Genomic DNA, 14,222 nt, shown 5'->3' on the forward strand with positions numbered 1-14,222 from the left:
TAATAATAAAAAAAAATGCGCTAAAACGGTAAACAATACGATTAGATGCCGAAATGTGTGAAATTATTATGAATTAAATTTCGTGTTTCGAAAATGATGGATTTTGAAAAACAATATTATTTTGAAGTTAGTTTAATCTCCCGAAGGATTTTTCCTTGGGTTAAAAGTTTATCAAAATTTATACGAAATAACTGTATTTTCATTTTAATTTATCAACATTAAAGTTCACTACACTGGAATTTTATTCGTCCAGTCTAATAACAAAAAAATAAAATTATTTTTGTGTTATAATATTATAATAATTTCCTAGAGTCTTTTTATTTATTACAGAACTTAAGTAAATTGTCGCGTTATCGGGTGACGTCAATCGTTCCGATTAGCGTAGATATGATAAATGGTTCGTCTTCCATCGATACCTCAGTTATAGAAAACTTCTTTCTATTAGCAACAAAAAAAATTTTTTCCTCGACTAATTTTAAATTTAATTTCCACAAAGAATTCCTTAAAACCTCTCGTGATTGGTTTAAGAAAAAGACACACCTCTTTCGCTACCGATTTCTTACACTCACAATATCTTTGGTATTTTCCGTGGAGATTTCTCCGACGACAAAGTGCGTATACAAAGTTACGAACATAACCGTTCGAAGGCGCGTGTACATTTTTTTGCGACCTTCACTTTGGGTAGTAGTGGACGTTAGAGAATGTTTCATTGAAGTAAAAGTCAAGGCGAAGTCAAGCGTACGGCCGTTTTGCTCGTTGCTGCGTAATAGGTACAGGACGAGAATGAAACGAAAGCGGGGGGGCCTTTATTGGGACCTCGACGCCGTCGTCGTAGTCGGCGACGCTCCTCCGCCAACTCTAATTTGGTCCGTAGCCGAGTTTTTGGACGCCAGGCGCACGTCGTTATAACGCCTTCAAATTGCGATTTTATAAAAGTGTACTTCAAAAAAAAATGTTTTATAAATATGTTTTCAAGTTAATCTTTAAAAATTATTTTTACTTTGTCTATTTTTAAATCATAAATTTAATATGATATAGAATTGAGGCATAAAACTTTTTGGGGCTATAAAAATATATTGAGATCATTTTTCAAGCTGAAGTTTTTGCTACAAAGTTCTGCACTATCTTGAACCTACACGTGTGAATCCTCACTAATCAGAGAATGATGTGACTCTGGAACTATGGCGAGTTCCACCATATACAAAGACATTGAAGGCAACGAAGTGGCGGACAAGCTGGTCAAAAAGGCAGTGATAAAAAAACCACTTAAAACAAATAATCAATAATTTTGAGACCTCAAAGATAGATTGAGTGAGATTTTATGCCTCACCAAGGCGGATCTAAGGTTGCTCTCAGGCTTTCTGATCAAACTTGTCGATTTTGGAACGACGAGCCAGAAAAAAGAGACAAAATATGAAAAAACTAAACTTTGGAGCAATATTAAGGTTCATCAAGAACCTACATTTGCCCTAAACGTTTGGAAGGCTTAAGTTACAATAGATCATAGGTTGTACCAAGTTTTATGCTTCCAAGTTAACGCAGTCTTGCGATACAGGTGTTTATAAATCGCTGATTTGATGATTTTGACATTTCCCTAAAAATGAGGTTAATTAAAATGTTGTTATCTCCGATTATTTTTGAAATTGATAACTGAAACTTTTTGAGGTTATAAATTAACGTTTGAGGTTATGTTGTACCAAGTTTTATGCTTCCAAGTTAAAGCATTCTTGCGATACAGGTGTTTATAAATCGCTGATTTGATGACGTTTCCCTGAAAATGGGGTTAATTAAAATTTTGTTATCTCCGATAATTTTTTAAATTGAGAACTGAAACTTTTTGAGGTTATAAAGGAACGTTCGAGGTTAGGTTGTACCAAATTTTATGCTTCCAAGTTAAAGCATTCTTATGATACAGGTGTTTATAAATCGATGATTTGATGATTTTGACATTTCCCTAAAAATGAGGTTAATTAAAATTTTGTTATCTCCGATTATTATTGAAATTGATAACTGAAACTTTTTGAGGTTATAAATTAACGTTTGAGGTTATGTTGTACCAAGTTTTATGCTTCCAAGTTAAAGCATTCTTGCGATACAGGTGTTTATAAATCGCTGATTTGATGACGTTTCCCTGAAAATGGGGTTAATTAAAATTTTGTTATCTCCGATAATTTTTGAAATTGAAAACTGAAACTTTTTGAGGTTATAAAGGAATGTTTGAGGTTATGTTGTACAAAATTTTATGCTTCCAAGTTAAAGCATTCTTATGATACAAGTGTTTATAAATCGCTGATTTGATGATTTTGACGTTTTTCTGAAAATTAGGTGAACTAAAATTTGTTTATTTCCGATAATTTTTGAAATTGAGAACTGAAACTTTTTGGGGTTATAAAGGAATGTTTGAGGTTAGGTTGTACCAAATTTTATGCTTCCAAGTTAAAGCATTCTTATGATACAGGTGTTTATAAATCGCTGATTTGATGACGTTTCTCTAAAATTAGGTTGATTAAAATTTTGTTATCTCCGATAATTTTTTAAATTGAGAACTGAAACTTTTTGAGGTTATAAAGGAACGTTCGAGGTTAGGTTATACCCAGTTTTATGCTTCCAAGTTAAAGCATTCTTGTGATACAGGTGTTCATAAATCGCTGATTTAATGATTTTGAGGTTTCCCTGAAAATAAGGTTAATTAAAATTTTGTTATCTCCGATAATTTTTGAAATTGAGAACTAAAACTTTTTGAGGTTATAAAGGAATGTTTGAGGTTAGGTTGTGCCAAGTTTTAAGCTTCCACATTAAACGATTCCTGCGATATCAGTTTTATAAATCGCTGATTTGATGATTTTGACGTTTTTCTGAAAATTAGGTGAACTAAAATTTTTTTATTTCCGATAATTTTTGAAATTGGGAACTGAAACTTTTTGAGGTTATAAAGAAACATTTGAGGTTAGGTTTTACCAAATTTTATAGTTCCAAGATAAAGCATTCTTGCGATATAGGTGTTTATAAATCGCTGATTTAAAATTTTGACGTTTCCCTGAAAATGAGGTTATTTAAAATTACGTTATCTCCGATAATTTTCGAAATTGAGAACTGAAACTTTTTGAGGTTATAAAGGAACGTTTGAGATTATGGTATACCAAATTTTAAGTTTTCAAGTTAAAGCATTCTTGCGATACAGGTGTTTATAAATCGCCGATTTAAAATTTTGACGTTTCCCTGAAAATGAGGTTATTTAAAATTACGTTATCTCCGATAATTTTCGAAATTGAGAACTGAAACTTTTTGAGGTTATAAAGGAATGTTTGAGGTTGTGTTGTACAAAATTTTATGCTTCCAACTTAAAGCATTCTTATGATACAGGTGTTTATAAATCGCTGATTTGATGATTTTGACGTTTTTCTGAAAATTAGGTGAACTAAAATTTGTTTATTTCCGATAATTTTTGAAATTGAGAACTGAAACTTTTTGAGGTTATAAAGGAATGTTTGAGGTTAGGTTGTACCAAATTTTATGCTTCCAAGTTAAAGCATTCTTATGATACAGGTGTTTATAAATCGCTGATTTGATGATTTTGACATTTCCCTAAAAATGAGGTTAATTAAAATTTTGTTATCTCCGATTATTATTGAAATTGATAACTGAAACTTTTTGAGGTTATAAATTAACGTTTGAGGTTATGTTGTACCAAGTTTTATGCTTCCAAGTTAAAGCATTCTTGCGATACAGGTGTTTATAAATCGCTGATTTGATGACGTTTCCCTGAAAATGGGGTTAATTAAAATTTTGTTATCTCCGATAATTTTTTAAATTGAGAACTGAAACTTTTTGAGGTTATAAAGGAACGTTCGAGGTTAGGTTATACCCAGTTTTATGCTTCCAAGTTAAAGCATTCTTGTGATACAGGTGTTCATAAATCGCTGATTTAATGATTTTGAGGTTTCCCTGAAAATAAGGTTAATTAAAATTTTGTTATCTCCGATAATTTTTGAAATTGAGAACTGAAACTTTTTGAGGTTATAAAGGAATGTTTGAGGTTAGGTTGTGCCAAGTTTTAAGCTTCCACATTAAACGATTCCTGCGATATCAGTTTTATAAATCGCTGATTTGATGATTTTGACGTTTTTCTGAAAATTAGGTGAACTAAAATTTTTTTATTTCCGATAATTTTTGAAATTGGGAACTGAAACTTTTTGAGGTTATAAAGAAACATTTGAGGTTAGGTTTTACCAAATTTTATAGTTCCAAGATAAAGCATTCTTGCGATATAGGTGTTTATAAATCGCTGATTTAAAATTTTGACGTTTCCCTGAAAATGAGGTTATTTAAAATTACGTTATCTCCGATAATTTTTGAAATTCAGAACTGAAACTTTTTGAGGTTATAAAGGAATGTTTGAGGTTAGGTTGTGCCAAGTTTTAAGCTTCCACATTAAACGATTCCTGCGATATCAGTTTTATAAATCGCTGATTTGATGATTTTGACGTTTTTCTGAAAATTAGGTGAGCTAAAATTTGTTTATCTCCGATAATTTTTGAAATTGAGAACTGAAACTTTTTGAGGTTATAAAGGAACGTTTGAGGTTATGTTGTACCAAATTTTATCCTTCCAAGTTAAAGCATTCTTGTGATACAGGTGTTTATAAATCGCCGATTTAAAATTTTGACGTTTCCCTGAAAATGAGGTTATTTAAAATTTTGTTATCTCCGATAATTTTTGAAATTGAGAACTGAAACTTTTTGAGGTTATAAAGGAATGTTTCAGGTTAGATTGTACCAAGTTTTATGCTTCCAAGTTAAAGCATTCATACGATACAGGTGTTTATAAATCGCTGATTTTGACGTTTCCCAGAAAATGAGGTTATTTAAAATTTTGTTATCTCCGATAATTTTTGAAATTGAGAACTGAAACTTTTTAAGCTTATAAAGGAACGTTTGAGGTTATGTTGTACCAAATTTTATCCTTCCAATTTAAAACATTCTTGCAATACAGGTGTTTATAAATCGCTTATTTGATGATTGTGAAATTTCCTGAAAATGAGGTTAATTAAAATTTTGTTATCTCCGATAATTTTTGAAATTGAGAACTGAAACTTTTTAAGTTTATAAACGAATGTTTGAGGTTATGTTGTACCAAATTTTATCCTTCCAAGTTAAAGCATTCTTGCGATACAGGTGTTTATAAATCGCCGATTTAAAATTTTGACGTTTCCCTAAAAATGAGGTTAATTAAAATTTTGTTATCTCCGATAATTTTTGAAATTAATAACTAAAACTTTTTGAAGTTATAAAGTATTGTTTGAGGTTGTGTTCTGTCAAATTTTAAGCTTCCAAGTTGAGCGATTCTTTTTATAAAAGTTTTTATACTTAACAACATTAATTCTGTTGTTTGTTATTAATAACAGTTAATAATTGATTTATTTATAAATCAAATTAAAACTATTTTTAGAATCCCAACTTTTCCGCTTTTTGTGTTATTAGTTATTACTCTATACTATTTAAACACGGGTATTTTTTTCAACGTTGATCGTAAAATGTTATGCCACTATTAATATTACATGTTTAAAAATCCATTAATTCTTTGAATGACTACTTTTTTATTCTATTTCAATAAAAATACCGCAGAACATTTTTCGAAAACCAGCGGTTATTATTAATAATTCGCAATCACGTTTCACTTGCATGGCCAGTAACGACTGGTCTAGGAACTGTTTATCACAGTATATGTTTACAAAGCAGACGTAAATACAAATACCAGTGTGGTAATAAATCTTTAAATAAAAACGTACAATGCAAATGTGATTTAAAAAGATTGAGATAAGTTTATTATCAGTCATCGAAATGTTTCTTAATAAATCTTTTTTTTTTGGGCCGTAGATGTGATAAAAAATAAGGTTATATATAGTTGTTATCGCTTAAAAAAAAGAAATTTTGTTGGAAAAATTGATAAAGGAGTTGAAACCGGTTAAGGTGCACAATTATGTCGATTACTGGCGGTCACGGGCGACAGCAAAACACAAATATATTTAGTGCCCCCGGTGTAAATGTTGAGCAAGAATGCAATAAAGTCGGATTTGCCACGTACGACAACGTGAACAATGAACACTCAACCTTATCTCGCCTCGTAGACGCTGCATTTTACCGATATAACTCACATGAACAATCGTTAAATCGCGTTAGAGCAAAACCGTCCTTGAGCCAACGTAATTCCCACAAATAATCCAGAATTAAATTTTTCTTATAAACATTTTATTTTTTACATTTACACCAACAAAGAATCAAAAAATCACCATAAATATAAATTTGGTCTAGACTCAACGAACGCGGATATGGACATCTACTACAATAACTAATGATACGAAGATGGAATGTCTCGGAGGTTCTTTGGTGTACGATAAAATTCCACTGGCAAAGCGGGCGGCGCTGCTGTTTATATTTGAGTAGCGTTAAATTTAGCACGTGCGTATTTAGACGTGCGAGCCGAATAAGCAATAGAGAGAGAAGGAGAGAGATCGTCCCTCGAAGCGACGCCCACGCCCCCGGCGGTCGACTTCGTCAACCTCTGAGACTCCCGAAGACGTTGCCCGCCGTTTAACGCGAAGTTGGCAGCGTGGGACGACTCGTTATGACGTCATGCCGTCGTCGTTCACCGCCGCAGCGCTCTGTCAAGGTCAATTGAACTCTAATATACGACGCCTAATACGGCGGTTATTAAATTGTAGCGTGGTTTGATATCAATTCGTAGAAGATTTTTCATTTTATCATGGAAATGATTAATTCCTTTTTTTTTGGTTTATTTGTAAATGTATTAAAAAGGTAGTTCCCTGATATGATTCATATAATATGTATATAATCTGTAATAGCCTATTATTAGTTTTAATACACAGGCTGTTTCAAAAAGTTGCTCACATCTTTCATTTTTGGCCACTCTTTGCCGATGACTGTTTTAAAATATTATTGTAAAAATCACATCTCTTGAATAATAGCTGTTAAGCAAGAAATTTTCAACCCAGAATGTTGAGGTTGCAATCTCACTTAATTGTTGTGTAAGGTTCTGCTTCGTGGTGGTTCCATCTCTTTTGCCATCTCTCGATGATTTCACTTCTACACTCCAAATCAATTTTTTTACTTTTTTCATAAACTCCATTAGCATCGAAGTAAAGATGCAATCACCTCTGCATTAACGACGTTTTGTTACTTTATTGTGAACGTGTAGTTGAATTTCTTTCTGCCAAATAAAGACTACCATCTTGTTCAAACCCATAGTCCACAATTTTTGTATAACAATCCTCAACACATCATAAAATAAGTCTCCATTTGAAATTGAGAACTGAAACTTTTTGAGGTTATAAAGGAACGTTTGAGGTTATGTTGTACCAAATTTTATCCTTCCAAGTTAAAACATTTTTGCGATACAGGTGTTTATAAATCGCTGATTTGATGATTTTGACGTTTCCCTGAAAATGAGGTTAATTAAAATTTTGTTATCTCCGATAATTTTTGAAATTGAGAACTGAAACTTTTTGAGGTTATAAAGGAACGTTTGAGGTTATGTTATACCAAATTTTATGCTTCCAAGTTAAAGCATTCTTGCAATACAGGTGTTTATAAATCGCTGATTTGATGATTTTGACGTTTCCCTGAAAATAAGGTTAATTAAAATTTTGTTATCTCCGATAATTTTTGAAATTGAGAACTGAAACTTTTTGAGGTTATAAAGGAATGTTTGAGGTTAGGTTGTACCAAGTTTTATGCTTCCAAGTTAAAGCATTTTTGCGATACAGGTGTTTATAAATCGCTGATTTGATGATTTTGACGTTTCCCTGAAAATGAGGTTAATTAAAATTTTGTTATCTCCGATAATTTTTAAAATTGAGAACTGAAACTTTTTGAGGTTATAAAGGAACGTTTGAGGTTATGTTGTACCAAATTTTAAGCTTCCAGATTGAGTGGTTCTTCTCATACACATTTTCAAAAATTGAATTCATTAATTTGTCGTTTTTTCTAAATTAATTTAAAAAAACTTTTTTCTCCAATACATTTTAGAATTGAGACATGAAACTTTATGGGGATATAAAAGAATGTTTGAGGTTAGGTTGTGCCAAGTTTTAAGCTTCCAAGTTAAACGATTCCTGCGATACAACTTTTATAAAGCGCTGATTTGATGATTTTGACGTTTTTCTGAAAATTAGGTGAACTAAAATTTTTTTATTTCCGGTAATTTTTGAAATTGAGAACTGAAACTTTTTGAGGTTATAAAGAAACGTTTGAGGTTATATTGTACCAAATTTTAAGTTTCCAGATAGAGTGGTTCCTCTCATACACATTTTCAAAAATTGGATTCATTAATTTGTCGTTTTTTTCTAAATTAATTAAAAAAAACTTTTTTCTCCAATACATTTTAGAATTGACACATGAAACTTTATGGGGATATAAAAGAATGTTTGAGGTTAGGTTGTGCCAAGTTTTAAGCTTCCAAGTTAAACCATTCCTGCGATACAACTTTTATAAAGCGCTGATTTGATGATTTTGACGTTTTTCTGAAAATTAGGTGAACTAAAATTTTTTTATTTCCGGTAGTTTTTGAAATTGAGAACTGAAACTTTTTGAGGTTATAAAGGAACGTTTGAGGTTATGTTGTACCAAATTTTATCCTTCCAAGTTAAAGCATTCTTGCGATACAGGTGTTTATAAATCGCTGATTTGATAATTTTGACGTTTCCCTGAAAATAAGGTTAATTAAAATTTTGTTATCTCCGATAATTTTTGAAATTGAGAACTGAAACTTTTTGAGGTTATAAAGGGACGTTTGAGGTTATGTTGTACCAAATTTTAAGCTTCCAAGTTAAAGTATTCTTGCGATACAGGTGTTTATAAATCGCTGATTTGATGACGTTTCCCTGAAAATGAGGGTAATTAAAATTTTGTTATCTCCGATAATATTTGAAATTGAGAACTGAAACTTTTTGAGGTTATAAAGAAATCGTTGAGGTTAGGTTGTACCAAGTTTTATGCTTCCAAGTTAAAACATTCTTGTGATACAGGTGTTTATAAATCGGTGATTTGATGATTTTGAGGTTTTTCTGAAAATTAGGTGAACTAAAATTTTGTTATCTCCAATAATTTTTGAAATTCAGAACTGAACCTTATTGAGGTTATAAAGGAACGTTTGAGGTTATATTGTACCAAATTTTAAACTTCCAAGTTAAAGCATTCATGCGATACAGGTGTTTATAAATCGCTGATTTTGACGTTTCCCTGAAAATGAGCTTATTTAAATTTTTGTTATCTCCGATAATTTTTGAAATTAAGAACTGAAACTTTTTGAGGTTATAAAGAAACGTTTGAGGTTAGGTTGTACCAAATTTTATCCTTCCAAGCTAAAGCATTCTTGCGATACAGGTGTTTATAAATCGCTGATTTGATAATTTTGACGTTTCCCTAAAAATGAGGTTAATTAAAATTTTATTATCTCCGATAATTTTTGAAATTGAGAACTGAAACTTTTTGAGGTTATAAAGAAATCTTTGAGGTTAGGTTGTACCAAGTTTTATGTTTCCAAGTTAAAACATTCTTGTGATACAGGTGTTTATAAATCGGTGATTTGATGATTTTGAGGTTTTTTTGAAAATTAGGTGAACTAAAATTTTTTTATCTCCGATAATTTTTGAAATTGAGAACTGAAACTTTTTGAGGTTATAAAAGAATGTTTGAGGTTAGGTTGTAGCAAGTCTGATGCTTGCAAGTTAAACCATTCCTGCGATACAGATTTAACAAACGCATTCAGCATGTTTTGTGCTTGACAGTATGAAATTCATATAAATAAGAATGATTTCGCCATAACACCATCTTCAGGAGCATCGTATAAATACAGGGTCCGGCAGTGATAAGGAAAGATTTAAAGTAGGGTTTGCAACGCGCCGCAAAGTGATGGGGAAGAAAGTAGCCAACTTGCCAAGACTTGCATAATTTGCCATTTAGTTTACAATGGAGCGTTGGTTTCAAAACGGTCCATATTTTTTTGAAAATGAGGCTGAAAATGCCGTTACCGTTAATTCTGTACGATACGTTGCGTATGATTCAGAATTATCTCACACCACAACTTGAAGACCTTCCAGGGAATGAAGACACACTTTTTCAACGGGACGGGGCAACAAGTCACAATACAAGAATTTCAATGAATGCTGTAATTGCTTTGAAACGATATCTCAGGATATCTGCGACTTCTTTCTTGCAGAGCTTCTTTATGCAAAATTTTCAGACACGACTCCAAGAATGCATGAATTGTAACAGAGGACATTTGGTGGATGTAGTATTCAAAAAATAATTTTTTTGACTTTGTAAACCAAATGGCAAATCATGCAGGTCGTGGCAAGTCGTGCAAACCCTACCTTAAATCTTTCCTTTTCACTGCTGGACCCTGTATAATAATAATAATATAAAAGCTGTTTTTTTTGCAAAATATTCATTCTAAATTTTTTTCTCTCCACTCTGAACAGGTGTATTTTATAAGATTCCCCATTCGTCATAACATGCAAAGTTTGTTTTTGGAATCCGTCAAAATTGGTGCAGGGTGCCGTGTGTGTCTATATAAATTCAGTGGCGTATCTTAGCCGGCTTTGTAAAAACAACCCCACCAAACCGAGGCTTTTCTGATGTTCACTCGGAAAAGATGAATTCCTTCTCGGTCGGTAGTAATCAAGATGTAACCTCCGTAAGTGTGTCGTTTCCATAGTTTCCCGTAACGACCGCCTCGTGGCGCTGGAGACGCCTCGAGAGCACGTGGCCTCACGATGAATTTCTTTCTTTCTCGTTATTATTTCACCTCTCCTTCTATCTCGACGCGATGTGCACTTGTTATTTGTTTACAAATAAATGCCCGCGCAACGCCGTTATACCTCTCCCAAGTCCATTATTATTATCATTACGTGGAAAACAAGCGGCTGTTTATAAGAAGAGGGAATTAAAAAGACGAAGAAAACGAGTATTAATGAACTAGATATTATTGAGTTCATATCGCGTTCATATTCTCGCCGAGGGAGAAGTTAATTTCTGTTTATTGCGGGGTGGGGCTTTTTCATTTCGGTTCAAAGGTTGACGTTGTCCTAGACTCAAGGTGAACGCGATTCTTATTTTGCATATTAATAACTCATCATCGAAAATCCCCTCCTATTAGAATACGATAAAAAATACGATGTAACTAGAATAGAAATGTTACGTAACGTGACACCTTCAACGAATGCATACAAAGTTGATACAAAGTTGATTAATTTTTGATTCAAATTGAGGTTTATTTTATAATCTTTGTGTTGAGGCACCTTCTTGATTTCCTGTAGCCCTGATCGGGCATCTGTTACAACTTCCATACAGGGAAGAAACGGGTTGAGCTTTTTTTAGGTTTTAAGCTCGCTTGGTGACGTTCTCGTAGTCGTCATGACGACACGCTTTAGACCTCCAGACTTTGATTGCTGCGTTGTATCACAACGGGAGAGGCTTCTCGGGGCTTCCTTTTACCACAGAAGTAGCCCCATTTCGAGGCAACACGGACAATTAGCAATTGTGGACAATTACAAGGTGACGCCCGCTGCGTTCGTAACAAAAAGGAAGGAAATAGAAGTGCTGCAGGATTTTGTGGCGATTCCCTTTTCCATGCTAGGGATCTTTTTAAGGTTTCTGCGAATAAAAAAAATTTATGGTGATAATTTAAAGTTAACACATCTTATGCAATGTTTATTTAAATAGTTTTAAGTTGACCTTGGTGTATTTTTTTTTATTTTGATGGGTAAATGTTTATCTGTCTAGCGTAGGTTTACCTTTAAGTCTTATCAGGGATAGATAAGGTACCATTTTGCGTCCGATGCGCTTTTATATTTCATTGTTTGCGATCGTGTGCAATAAATTGATATTTTCGCGTTAATTAGATTGATTTTATATAAAATACTTTGCACACCACACACCCATCGTTTAATAAAACGCATCGTAACCGGAGTTACCTTGCAAGGTAAAATAAAAGGACAACACAATAGTGCGCGTTTTGCATACGACGAGAGGTGTCGCAATTGGCTGGAATAATTTATAGCAACCGAACGGCATTCATATGCAAATGATTCCGTTTCTGGTCTTTCTCATTCTCTTTTAAGACACAAAAAAGATTTTTTAAGGCCCACTTTTACCATCCTCCTGATAAACTATCTAGAGGATAGTTGCCATGGTTACGGCGGTTTTAAGCGCCTTAGTTAAATTTATCTTATAGATAAACCCATCTACTAGCCAATCAGAGCGTGTAAAATAGCCGTAACCGTGGTAATAATCCTTTAGATAGCTTAACCAGAAGATAGAGCTTACTACCATCTTCTGGATATGATATGTATGTTAAATTGAAGCTTAAAAATTGTAGTTTATGATGTGATATAAAAACTATAATATCATATTATTGAAATTTCCTGAAAAACGTGATTAAAGAAGAAATTGTTAAACTTATTAATCAAAAACAAAGCGAAATTTTCAAAAAATCATATCGATTGCATTTTTAAGAATCTTGATATGATATGTATGTTAAATTGTAGCTTAAAGATTCTAGTTTATGATATGATATAAAAGCTATAAGATAATATTATTAAAATTCCCAGGAAAAAATTATTAAAGAAGAAACTGTCAAATTTATAAATCAAAAATATTATGAAATTTCAAATATCATATCGACGGCGTTTTTAAGAATCATGATATGATATGTATGTTAAATTGTAGCTTGAAGATTGCAGTTTATGATATGATATAAAAACTATAATATCATATTATTGAAATTTCCTGAAAAACGTGATTAAAGAAGAAATTGTTAAATTTATTAATCAAATCAAAGCGAAATTTTCAAAAAATCATATCAATTGCATTTTTAAGAATCTTGATATGATATATATGTTAAATTGTTGCTTAAAGATTCTAGTTTATGACATCATATAAAAATTGTTAGATAATATTATTGATATTCCCAGGAAAAAATTAATAAAGAAGAAATTGTCAAATTTATAAATCAACAATAACGAGAAATTTTCAAAAAATCATATCGACTGTATTTTTAAGAATCACGACATGATATGTATGTTAAATTGTAGCTTAAAGATTCTAGTTTATGATATGATATAAAAGCTATAAGATAATATTATTAAAATTCCCAGGAAAAAATTATTAAAGAAGAAACCGTCAAATTTATAAATCAAAAATATTATGAAATTTTCAAAAAATCATATCGACGGCGTTTTTAAGAATCGTGATATGATATGTATGTTAAATTGAAGCTTAAAGATTGTAGTTTATGATATGATATAAAAACTATAATATCATATTATTGAAATTTCCTGAAAAACGTGATTAAAGAAGAAATTGTTAAATTTATTAATCAAAAACAAAGCGAAATTTTCAAAAAATCATATCGACTGTATTTTTAAGAATCTTGATATGATATATATGTTAAATTGTAGCTTAAAGATTCTAGTTTATGATGTGATATAAAAACTATAAGATAATATTATTGAAATTTCGAGGAAAAAGATATTAAAGAAGAAATTGTTAAATTTATAAATCGAAAATAATATGAAATTTTCAAAAAATCATATCGACTGCATTTTTTAAAATCTTGATATGATATGTATGTTAAATTGTAGCTTAAAGATTCTAGTTTATGATATGATATAAAAGCTATAAGATAATGTTATTAAAATTCCCAGGAAAAAATTATTAAAGAAAAAACTGTCAAATTTATAAATCAAAAATATTGTGAAATTTTCAAAGAATCATATCGACGACGTTCTTAAGAATCATGATATGATATGTATGTTAAATTGTAGCTTAAAGATTCTAGTTTATGATATGATATAAAAACTATAATATAATATTACTGAACTTTTCAGAAAAAAGATATTAAAGAAGAAATTGTTAAATTTATAAACCAAAAATAACGTGAAATTTTCAAAAAATCATATCGACTGTATTTTTAAGAATCATGCTATGATCTATATGTCAAATTGTAGCTTAAAGATTCTAGTTTATGATATGATATAAAAGGTATATGATAATATTATTGAAATTCCCAGGAAAAAGATATTAATGAAGAAATTGTTAAATTTATAAATCAAAAATTATATGAAATTTTCAAAAAAACATATCGACTGCATTTTTAAAAATCTTGATATGATATGTATGTTAAATTGTACCTTAAAGATTCTA

The 14,222-nt window shown here is 31.2% G+C and overlaps 1 protein-coding gene and 1 long non-coding RNA gene across 2 annotated transcripts in view; one reads left to right on the forward strand and one right to left on the reverse strand.

The window, feature by feature from the left end:
- Positions 1-14,222, forward strand: part of LOC111416844 (forkhead box, sub-group O) — a 119,405-nt gene that overhangs the window by 11,203 nt on the left and 93,980 nt on the right. The window lies entirely within an intron of this gene.
- LOC139431594 (uncharacterized) overlaps positions 8,885-14,222 on the reverse strand; it is a 104,539-nt gene continuing 99,201 nt past the window's right edge. Inside the window, exons 3-4 of the long non-coding RNA XR_011641688.1 lie at positions 9,145-11,672; positions 8,885-9,082 (exon numbers count right to left, since the gene is read on the reverse strand). This is a non-coding gene — a long non-coding RNA (uncharacterized lncRNA). The remainder of the gene's footprint in view (positions 9,083-9,144; positions 11,673-14,222) is intronic.

The sequence above is a fragment of the Onthophagus taurus genome, chromosome 10 (assembly GCF_036711975.1).
Source record: "Onthophagus taurus isolate NC chromosome 10, IU_Otau_3.0, whole genome shotgun sequence".
Classification (NCBI taxonomy): Eukaryota; Metazoa; Arthropoda; class Insecta; order Coleoptera; family Scarabaeidae; genus Onthophagus; species Onthophagus taurus.